Source organism: Triticum urartu, chromosome 2, assembly GCF_003073215.2.
Source record: "Triticum urartu cultivar G1812 chromosome 2, Tu2.1, whole genome shotgun sequence".
NCBI classification, from domain to species: Eukaryota; Viridiplantae; Streptophyta; class Magnoliopsida; order Poales; family Poaceae; genus Triticum; species Triticum urartu.
This window is the reverse complement of record NC_053023.1, coordinates 268,305,186-268,317,652: the sequence shown is the minus strand read 5'-3', so window position 1 is coordinate 268,317,652 and position 12,467 is coordinate 268,305,186.

The window sequence follows — 12,467 nt, the reverse complement described above, 5'->3', positions numbered from 1 at the left end:
ATTAGTTACCTTGCTGTTTTTATAATTTCAGATTACAAATACCTTTATCTACTATCCATATACCACTTGTATCACCATCTCTTCGCCGAACTAGTGCACCTATACAATTTACCATTGTATTGGGTGTGTTGGGGACACAAGAGACTCTTTGTTATTTGGTTGCAGGGTTGCTTGAGAGAGACCATCTTCATCCTACGCCTCCCACGGATTGATAAACCTTAGGTCATACACTTGAGGGAAATTTGCTACTGTCCTACAAACCTCTGCACTTGGAGGCCCAACAACGTCTACAAGAAGAAGGTTGTGTAGTAGACATCAAGCTCTTTTCTGGCGCCGTTGCCGGGGAGGTTAGCACTTGAAGGTATATCTTTAGATCTTGCAATCGAGTCTTTTAGTTTCTTGTTTTATCACTAGTTTAGTTTATAAAAGAAAACTATAAAAAAATGGAATTGAGTTTGTCTCATATGCTTCATCTTTTTAATATCTATCATGAAAATAAGGATTCCGATAATTGTGCTCAAGTACTAGAAGAAGAATGCATTTGAATGTTTGGCACTAAATATTTGAATGATGAGCATGATTGCAATGTTGTTAGTATGAATTCCTTGAATATCCATGATGCTAATGATATGCAAAGCCACAAGCTTGGGGAAGCTATGTTTGATGAAGATGATATTTTTTGTCCCCCAAGTTTTGATGAGCAAATTTATTATGATGAAAGCATGCCTCCTAATTATGATGATTATATTGATGAAAGTGGATTTGGAGAGGTCGTGACTTTATTCTGTGATGAATCCACTATTCCGGAAGAGGTTCCAATTGATTATGAGAACAAAGTTGCTATCTATGATGATTATTGTGATGACTTGTATGCTATAAAGAATAATGATATCCATGAAACTTGTCATCATGATTTTAGTTTTCAATTGGATTATGCCTCACATGATAATTATTTTGTTGAGTTTGCTCCCACTATTATTCATGAGAAGAATTTTGCTTGTGTGGAGAGTAGTAAATTTTCTATGCTTGTAGATCATGAAAAGAATGCTTTATGTGATGGTTATATTGTTGAATTCATTCATGATGCTACTGAAAATTATTATGAGGGAGGAATATATGCTTGTAGGAATTGCAATAATATCAAGTTATGCTTGTTTTACCTTCCTATGCAAGTTGATCCTTGTTCCCACAAGTTGTTTGCTCACAAAATCGCTATGCATAGGAAGTGGGTTAGGCTTAAATTTACTAGTCATATTCTTCATGATGCTCTCTTTATGTTTCAATTCTTATCCTTTATGTGAGCATCATTGTCATTATCATGCCTAGCTAGGGGCGTTAAACGAAAGCGCTTGTTGGGAGGCAACCCAATTTTATTTTTGTTCCTTGCTTTTTGCTCCTGTTTAGTAATAAATAATTCATCTAGCCTCTGTTTATATGTGGTTTTATGCTTTTAATTAGTGTCTGTGCCAAGTAGAACCTTTGGGAAGACTTGGGTGAAGTCTTTATGATCATGCTGTAAAAAAAACAGAAACTTTAGCGCTCACGAGAATTGCTGCCATTTTTATTTGAAAAGTGCTATTTAGTTAATTATTTTTTCAGATGATTAATAGATAAATTCTTCAGGTCCAGCAATTTATTTGAGAATTTTATGAGTTCCAGAAGTATACGTTTGATCCAGATTACTACAGACTGTTCTGTTTTTTACAGATTCTGTTTTTCGATGTGTTGTTTACTTATTTTGATGAATCTATGGCTAGTAAAAGAATTTATAAACCATAGAGAAGTTTGAATACAGTAGGTTTAACACCAACATAAATTAAGAATGAGTTCATTACAGTACCTTGAAGTGGTAATTTATTTTCTTATACTAACGGAGCTCACGAGTTTTCTACTTTAAGTTTTGTGTTGTGAAGTTTTCAAGTTTTGGGTAAAGATTCGATGGATTATGGAATAAGGAGTGGAAAGAGCCTAAGCTTGGGGATTCCCAAGGCACCCCAAGGTAATATTCAAGGACAACCAAGAGCCTAAGCTTGGGGATGCCCCGGAAGGCATCCCCTCTTTCGTCTCCGTTCATAGGTAACTTTACTTGGAGCTATATTTTTATTCGCCACATGATATGTGTTTTGCTTGGAGCGTCAATTTATTTTGTTAGGATTTGCTTGCTTTTATTTATAATAATGTTTTGCATCTTTTATTTCAATAAAAGTGGCATTGATAGCCTTTACTATGCCTATGTTACAAGTATACATGTTGCTGTTTGAAAACAGAAAGTTTACCGCTGTTGCAATAATTCCCTAGAAAAGTCAGAATGTGATAAAATGTTGAAACCTTTTTAATATTAAGCTCTGATAAATTTACTACAGTGGTAATTTTCTTTCATAATTGTTGGAGCTAGGGAAGTATGGACGTTGCAGCATTCTTTACAGACTGTCCTGTTTAGGCAGATTGCTGTTATGTTTGCATTGTTTGCATATGTTTGCTTCTTTAATGATTCTATTTGAGGATAGTACTATTAAATATGCAGAGGCATTTAGTATGCAATGTTGAATAATAATTTTAGTGATTTGCTACAGTAGAGTATGATAAGGTTTTTGCAATGGTTTATACTAACTTATCTCACGAGTCCTTGTTGAGTTTTGTGTGGATGAAGCTTTTGAGATTTAGGGAGACCGTGATATGAGAGGAATTAAGGAGACACAAAAGCTCAAGCTTGGGGATGCCCAAGGCACCCCAAGATAATATTTCAAGAAGTCTCAAGCATCTAAGCTTGGGGATGCCCCGGTTGGCATCCCACCTTTCTTCTTCAACAACTATCGGTTAGTTTCGGTTGATCCTAAGTTTTTGCTTCCTCACATGATGTTTGCTATTCTTAGAATGTCATTTTATTTTGCTTTGCTTGCTATTTGAATAAAATAACAAGATCTGAAATTATTTAATGTTAGAGAGTCTTCACATAGTTGCATAATTATTCAACTACTCATTGATCTTCACTTATATCTTTCGGAGTAGTTTGTCATTTGCTCTAGTGCTTCACTTATATCTTTTAGAGCATGGTGGTAGTTTTATTTTGAAGAAATAGATGAACTCTCATGCTTCACTTAGATTATTTTGAGAGTCTTAAATAGCATGGTAATTTGCTTAAATAATCCTAATATGCTAGGCATCCAAGAATAGTAAAAACTTTCATATAGAGTATTGAATACTAAGAGAAGTTTGATGCTTGATGATTGTTTTGAGATACGAAGGTAATAATATCAAAGTCATGCTAGTTGAGTAGTTGTGAAATTGAGAAATACTTGTGTTGAAGTTTGCAAGTCCCGTAGCATGCACGTATGGTAAACGTTATGCAACAAATTTGAACCATGAGGTGTTATTTGATTGTCTTCCTTATGAGTGGCGGTCGGGGACGAGCGATGGTCTTTTCCAACCAATCTATCCCCTAGGAGCATGCGCGTAGTGCCGAGGTTTTTGATGACTTGTAGATTTTGCAATAAGTATGTGAGTCTTTATGACTAATGTTGAGTCCATGGATTGTACGCACTCTCACCCTTCCATCCTTGCTAGCCTCTTCGGTACCGTACATTGCCCTTTCTCACATTGAGAGTTGGTGCAAACTTCGCCGGTGCATCCAAACCCTGTGATATGATACGCTCTTTCACACATAAACCTCCTTATATCTTCCTCAAAACAGCCACCATACCTACCTATTATGGCATTTCCATAGCCATTCCGAGATATATTGCCATGCAACTTTCCACCATCCAGTTTATCATGACACATTCATCATTGTCATATTGCTTAGCATGATCATGTAGTTGACATAGTATTTGTGGCAAAGCCACCGTTCATAATTTTTTCATACTTGTCACTCTTGATTCATTGCATATCCCGGTACACCGCCGGAGGCATCCATATAGAGTCATACTTTGTTCTAGTATCGAGTTGTAACCATTGAGTTGTAAATAAATAGAAGTGTGATGATCATCATTCAATAGAGCATTGTCCCCAAAAAAAGGCCAAAGAAAAAAAAGAAGGCCCCCCCAAAAAAGAAAATAAATAAAAAGGGGCAATGCTACTATCCTTTTTTCCACACTTGTGCTTCAAAGTAGCACCATGTTCTTCATATAGAGAGTCTCTTGAGTTATCACTTTCATATACTAGTGGGAATTTTCATTATAGAACTTGGCTTGTATATTCCAACAATGGGCCTCCTCAAGTGCCCTAGGTCTTCCTGAGCAAGCAAGTTGGATGCACACCCACTTAGTTTCTTTTGTTGAGCTTTCATACATTTTTAGCTCTAGTGCATCCGTTGCATGGCAATCCCTACTCCTTGCATTAACATCAATCGGTGGGCATCTCCATAGCCCATTGATTAGCCTCGTTGATGTGAGACTTTCTCCTTTTTGTCCTCTCCACATGACCCCCTCATTATTCTATTCCACCCATAGTGCTATATCCATGGCTCTCGCTCATGTATTGCGTGAAAGTTTATGAGTTTGAGATTACTAAAGTATGAAACAATTGCTTGGCTTGTCATCGGGGTTGTGCATGATGAGAGCATTCTTGTGTGACGAAAATGAAACATGACTAAACTATATGATTTTGTAGGGATGAACTTTCTTTGGCCATGTTATTTTGAGAAGACATAATTGCTTAGTTAGTATGCTTGAAGTATTATCATTTTTATGTCAATACGAACTTTTGTCTTGAATCTTTCGGATCTGAATATTCATACCACAATTAATAAGAATTACATTGAAATTATGCCAAGTAGCACTCCGCATCAAAAATTCTGTTTTTATCATTTACCTACTCGAGGACGAGCAGGAATTAAGCATGGGGATGCTGATATGTCTCCAACGTATCTATAATTTTTGATTGCTCCATGCTATATTATCTACTGTTTTGAATGTTTATGGGCTTTATTATACACTTTTATATCATTTTTGGGACTAACCTATTAACCCAGAGCCCAGTGCCAGTTTCTATTTTTACCTTGTTTTAGGGTTTCGAAGAAAAGGAAAATCAAACGGAGTCCAATTGACCTGAAACTTCACGGAACTCATTTTTGGAAGGAAAGAAGCCCAGAAGATTTGGAGTGCACGCCAGGGGACTTACAAGGAGGCCACGAGGCAGGGGGGCGCGCGGCGCGCCCTCCACCCTCGTGAGCCCCTCGTGGCCCCCCTGATGTACTTCTTCCGCCTATATATCTCCATATACCCTAAAAACATCCGGGGGCACAATAGATCGGGAGTTCCGTCGCCAGAAGCCTCCGTAGCCACCGAAAGCCAATCTAGACCCGTTCCGGCACCCTGCCGGAGGGGGAATCCTTCTCCGGTGGCCATCTTCATCATCCCGGTGCTCTCCATGATGAGGAGGGAGTAGTTCTCCCTCGGGGCTGAGGGTATGTACCAGTAGCTATGTGTTTGATCTCTCTCTCTCTCGTGTTCTTGAGGTGATACGATCTTGATGTATCACGAGCTTTGCTATTATATTTGGATCCTATGATGTTTTCTCCCCCCTCTACTCTCTTGTAATGAATTGAGTTTCCCCTTTGAAGTTATCTTATCGGATTGAGTCTTTAAAGATTTGAGAACACTTGATGTATGTCTTGCCGTGCATATCTGTGGTGACAATGGGATATCACATGATTCACTTGATGTATGTTTTGGTGATCAACTTGCGGGTTCCGCACATGAACCTATGCATAGGGGTTGGCACACGTTTTCGTCGTGATTCTCCGGTAGAAACTTTGGGGCACTCTTTGAGGTCCTTTGTGTTGGTTGAATAAGATGAATCTGAGATTGTGTGATGCATATCGTATAATCATACCCACGGATACTTGAGGTGACATTGGAGTATCTAGGTGACATTAGGGTTTTGGTTGATTTGTGTCTTAAGGTGTTATTCTAGTACGAACTCTAGGGCTGTTTGTGACACTTATAGGAATAGCCCAACGGATTGATTGGAAAGAATAACTTTGAGGTGGTTTCATACCCTACCATAATCTCTTCGTTCGTTCTCCGCTATTAGTGACTTTGGAGTGACTCTTTGTTGCATGTTGAGGGATAGTTATGTGATCCAATTATGCTATTATTGTTGAGGGAACTTACACTAGCGAAAGTATGAACCCTAGGCCTTGTTTCAACGCATTGCAATACCGTTTACGCTCACTTTTATCATTAGTTACCTTGCTGTTTTTATAATTTCAGATTACAAATACCTTTATCTACTATCCATAAACCACTTGTATCACCGTCTCTTCGCCGAACTAGTGCACCTATACAATTTACCATTGTATTGGGTGTGTTGGGGACACAAGAGACTCTTTGTTATTTGGTTGCAGGGTTGCTTGAGAGAGACCATCTTCATCCTACGCCTCCCACGGATTGATAAACCTTAGGTCATCCACTTGAGGGAAATTTGCTACTGTCCTACAAACATCTGCACTTGGAGGCCCAACAACGTCTACAAGAAGAAGGTTGTGTAGTAGACATCACTTAACATCATTATTCTCGCTCAGTTGTCTTTGTTTAGTAAGAAGGCTATAACTGCATCTCTGCTTGACAAGATGGTCTCTTAGAAGCCGATTAATTTTGAGGTTATTGTGCTACCTGACAGCAAGTCATCTATGCTAATAGCAGGAGGCCTTTTGTTGGATATTTTATTCAGTATATTGAAATGCCCATTACAAGACATTACTGAACTAGATAGTATGGTGGGCAAGGTGGAACAAATATCTCATAGGGACAAGGCCATTCATCAGTTAGTTAAGCAGCAAATATCACTTCCTGACTCTGATGAGAATGCAAGCATGCCTGAACACATAGAAATTGCAATTGTGCACAAGTCGTGGGATCCTGGGGGTGTCACCATGCCTGCTTGCAATCCTCAGTCACTGAAGATCCTAATGTCGATGCTCACCAACCATGAAGCACAAGCCATGAGTGGTATGTCATTCTCTCAATGCTCTGATAAAGAACATTTTTAAGGAGGGGGGAATATCATCGTGGTTATTGTTACTGTTGGGGAACATAGTAATTTCAAAAAAAAAATCCTACGCACATGCAAGATCATAGTGATGCATAGCAACGAGAGGGGAGAGTGTCGTCCACGTACCCTCGTAGACCGTTAAGAGGAAGCGTTATGACAACGCGGTTGATGTAGTCGTACGTCTTCACGATCGATCAATCCTCAGTACCGAACGTACGGCACCTCCGCGTTCAGCACACGTTCAGCTCGGTGACGTCCCGCGATGTAACGCCCTCGATGCGGCTATAGCTCCCACGTGTCGAGGCACGACTTAGAGACATAACCGCATTGAAAGCAATGTCGCAAGTCAGGCAATCATTACAACATCCCATGTAATATATAATAAAAGGGGGAGAAACATAGTTGGCTTACACTCGCCACGTCACATCAAAGAACATAAATAACATCCATCATACAAACACTCATGGCCCGACTACGGCGCCAAAATAGAAGAAAACCCAACATGCGACAAGGCCCTGAATCGAACCCCAACTAGGCACCACTACTGATCATCAGGAAAAGACACGTAGTAACGCCGAGAGTCCTCGTCGAACTCCCACTTGAGCTCGTACTCGTCACCTGGAGCGGAATCACCTGGACCTGCATCTGGAGTTATAGTATCTGTGAGCCACAGGGACTCAACAATCTCGCACCCTCGCGATCAAGACTATTTAAGCTTATAGGAAGGGGTAAGGCAGTTATATGTGGAGCTGCAGCAAGCGACTAGCATATATGGTGGCTACCTTATTCGCAAAAGAGAGCGAGAAGATGGGGTAAAGCGTGAGCGAGAATCTAGAGGAACACCCTGCGCAAACATAACTCCAACACCGTGTCCACTTCCCGGACTCCGCCGAGAAGGGGACATCACGGTAACACACTCAGCTAGTCAAGTAGAGGCATACTAGTGACACTATTTTGTCTATGTATTCACACATGTATTATGTTTCCGGTTAATACAATTCTAGCATGAATAATAAACATTTATCATGAAATAAGGAAATAAATAATAACTTTATTATTGCCTTTAGGGCATACTTCCTTCAGTCTCCCACTTGCACTAGAGTCAATAATCTAGATTATACAGTAATGATTCTAACACCCATGGAGTTTTGGTGCCGATCATGTTTTGCTCATGGAAGAGGCTTAGTCAGCGGGTCTGCAACATTCAGATCCGTATGTATCTTGCATATCTCTATGTCTCCCACCTAGACTTGATCCCGGATGGAATTGAAGCGTCTATTGATGTGCTTGGTTCTCTTGTGAAATCTGGATTCCTTTGCCAAGGCAATTGCACCAGTATTGTCACAAAAGATTTTCATTGGACCTGATGAACTAGGTATGACACCTATATCGGATATGAACTCCTTCATCCAGACTCCTTCATTTGCTGCTTCTGAAGCAGCTATGTACTCCGCTTCACACGTAGATCCCGCCACGACGCTTTGTTTAGAATTGCTCCAACTAACGGCTCCACCGTTCAATATAAATAAGTATCCGATTTGCGATTTAGAATCATCCGGATCAGTGTCAAAGCTTGCATCGACGTAACCATTTACAACGAGCTCTTTGTCACCTCCATAAAACAAGAAACAAATCCTTAGTCCTTTTCAGGTATTTCAGGATGTTCTTGACCGCTGTCCAGTGATCCACTCCTGAATTACTTTGGTACCTCCCTGCTAAACTAATAGCAAGGCACACATCAGGTCTGGTACACAGCATTGCATACATGATAGAGCCTATGGCTGAAGCATAGGGAATACTTTTCATTTTCTCTCTATCTTCTGCAGTGGTCGGGCATTGAGTCTTACTCAACTTCACACCTTGTAACACAGGCAAGAACCCTTTCTTACCTTGATCCATTTTAAACTTCTTCAAAACTTTATCAAGGTATGTGCTTTGTGGAAGTCCAATTAAGCATCTTGATCTATCTCTATAATTATTGATGCCTAATATACAAGCAGCTTTACCAAGGTCTTTCATTGAAAAACTCTTATTCAAGTATCCTTTTATGCTATCCAGAAATTCTATATCATTTCCAATCAATAATATGTCATCCACATATAATATTAGAAATGCTATAGAGCTCCCACTCACTTTCTTGTAAATACAGGCTTCTCCAAAAGTCTGTATAAAACCATATGCTTTGATCACACTATCAAAATGTTTATTCCAACTCCGAGAGGCTTGCACCAGTCCATAAATGGATCGCTGGAGCTTGCACACTTTGTTAGTACCCTTTGGATCGATAAAACCTTCAGGTTGCATCATATATAACTCTTCTTCCAGAAATCCATTCAGGAATGCAGTCTTTACATCCATTTGCCAAATTTCATAATCATAAAATGCGGTAATTGCTAACATGATTCAGACGGACTTAAGCATCGCTACGGGTGAGAAGGTCTCATCGTAGTCAACTCCTTGAACTTGTCGAAAACCTTTCGCAACAAGTCGAGCTTTGTAGACAGTAACGCTACCGTCAGCGTCAGTCTTCTTCTTGAAGATCCATTTATTCTCGATGGCTTGCCGATCATCAAGTAAGTCAACCAAAGTCCACACTTTGTTCTCATACATGGATCCCATCTCAGATTTCATGGCCTCAAGGCATTTTGCAGAATCTGGGCTCATCATCGCTTCCTCATAGCTTCCTCACTAATTGGTGTAGGTGTCACAGGAACCGTTTTCTGTGATGAACTACTTTCCAATAAGGGAGCAGGTACAATTACCTCATCAAGTTCTACTTTCTTCCCACTCACTTCTTTCGAGAGAAACTCCTTCTCTAGAAAGGATCCATTCTTAGCAACGAATGTCTTGCCTTCGGATCTGTGATAGAAGGTGTACCCAACAGTTTCCTTTGGGTATCCTATGAAGACACATTTCTCCGATTTGGGTTCGAGCTTATCAGGTTGAAGCTTTTTCACATAAGCATCGCAGCCCCAAACTTTAAGAAACGACAACTTTGGTTTCTTGCCAAACCATGGTTCATAAGGCGTTGTCTCAGCGGATTTTGATGGTGCCCTATTTACATGAATGCAGTTGTCTCTAAAGCATAACCCCAAAACGATAGCGGTAAATCAGTAAGAGACATCATAGATCGCACCATATCCAGTAAAGTACGATTATGACGTTCAGACACACCATTATGTTGTGATGTTCTGGGTGGCGTGAGTTGCGAAACTATTCCGCATTATTTCAAATGTAAACCAAACTCATAACTCAAATATTCTAGTCCACGATCAGATCGTAGAAACTTTATTTTCTTGTTACGATGATTTTCCACTTCACTCTGAAATTCTTTAAACTTTTCAAATGTTTCAGACTTATGTTTCATTAAGTACCCATATCTGCTCAAATCATCTATGAAGGTGAGAAAATAACGATACCCGCCGCGAGCCTCAACATTCGCCGGACCACATACATCAGTATGTATGATTTCCAACAAATCTGTTGCTCGCCCTATTGTTCTGGAGAACGGCATTTTAGTCATCTTGCCCATGAGGCATGGTTCACAAGTACCAAGTGATTCATAATCAAGTGATTCCAGAAGTCCATCAGTATGGAGTTTGTTCATGCGCTTTACACGAATATGACCCAAACGGCAGTGCCACAAATAAGTTGCACTATCATTATCAACTCTGCATCTTTTGGCTTCAACATTATGAATATGTGTATCACTACTATCGAGATTCAACACAAATAGACCACTCTTCAAGGGTGCATGACCATAAAAGATATTACTCATATAAATAGAACAACCATTAATCCCAGATTTAAATGAATAATCATCTCGCATCAAACAAGATCCAGATATAATGTTCATGCTTAACGATGGCACGAAATAACAATTATTCAGGTCTAAAACTAATCCCGAAGGTAGATGTAGAGGTAGTGTGCCGACGGCGATCACATCGACTTTGGAACCATTTCTCGCGCGCATCGTCACCTCGTCCTTAGCCAGTCTTCGCTTAATCCGTAGTCCCTGTTTTGAGTTGCAAATATTAGCAACAAAACCAGTATCAAATACCCAGGTGCTACCGCGAGCTCTAGTAAGGTACACATCAATAACATATATATCACATATACCTTTGTTCACCTTGCCATCCTTCTTATCCGCAAATACTTGGGGCAGTTCCGCTTCCAGTGACCAGTCCCTTTGTAGTAGAAGCACTCAGTCTCAGGCTTAGGTCCAGACTTGGGTTTCTTCTCTTGAGCAGCAACTTGTTTGCCATTCTTCTTGAAGTTCCCTTTCTTCTTCCCTTTACCCTTTTTCTTGAAACTGGTGGTCTTGTTGACCATCAACACTTGATGCTCCTTCTTGATTTCTACCTCTGCAGCCTTTAGCATTGCGAAGAGCTCGGGAATCATCTTATCCATCCCTTGCATATTATAGTTCATCATGAAGCTCTTGTAGCTTGGTGGCAGTGATTGAAGAACTCTGTCAATGACACTATCAACCGGAAGATTAACTCCCAGCTGAGTCAAGTGATTATGGTACCCAAACATTATGAGTATCTGTTCACTGACAGAACTATTCTCCTCCATCTCGCAGCTGTAGAATTTATTGGAGACTTCATATCCCTCAATCCGGGCATTTTATTGAAATATTAACTTCAACTCCTGGAATATCTCATATGCTCCATGACGTTCAAAACGACGTTGAAGTCCCGGTTCTAAGCCGTAAATCATGGCACACTGAACTATTGAGTAGTCATCAACTTTGCTCTGCCAGACGTTCATAATATCTGGCGTTGCTCCTGCAGCGGGTTTGGCACCCAGCGGTGCTTCCAGGACGTAATTCTTCTGTGCAGCAATGAGGATAACCCTCAAGTTATGGACCCAGTCCGTGTAATTGCTACCATCATCTTTCAACTTTACTTTCTCAAGGAACGCATTAAAATTCAATGGAACAACAACACGTGCCATCTATCTACAATAACATAGACAAGCAAAATACTATCAGGTACTAAGTTCATGATAAATTTAAGTTCAATTAATCATATTACTTAAGAACTCCCACTTAGATAGACATCCCTCTAATCATATAAGTGATCACATGATCCATATCAACTAAACCATAACCGATCATCACGTGAAATGGAGTAGTTTTCAATGGTGAACATCACTATGTTGATCATATCTACTATATGATTCACGCTCGACCTTTCGGTCTCAGTGTTCCGAGGCCATATCTGCATATGCTAGGCTCGTCAAGTTTAACCCGAGTATTCTGCGTGTGCAAAACTGTCTTACACCCGTTGTAGATGAAAGTTGAGCTTATCACACCCGATCATCACGTGGTGTCTCGGCATGACAAACTTTGGTAACGGTGCATACTCAGGGAGAACACTTTTACCTTGGAATTTAGTGAGAGATCATCTTATAATGCTACCGTCAAACAAAGCAAAATAAGATGCGTAAAGGATAAGCATCACATGCAA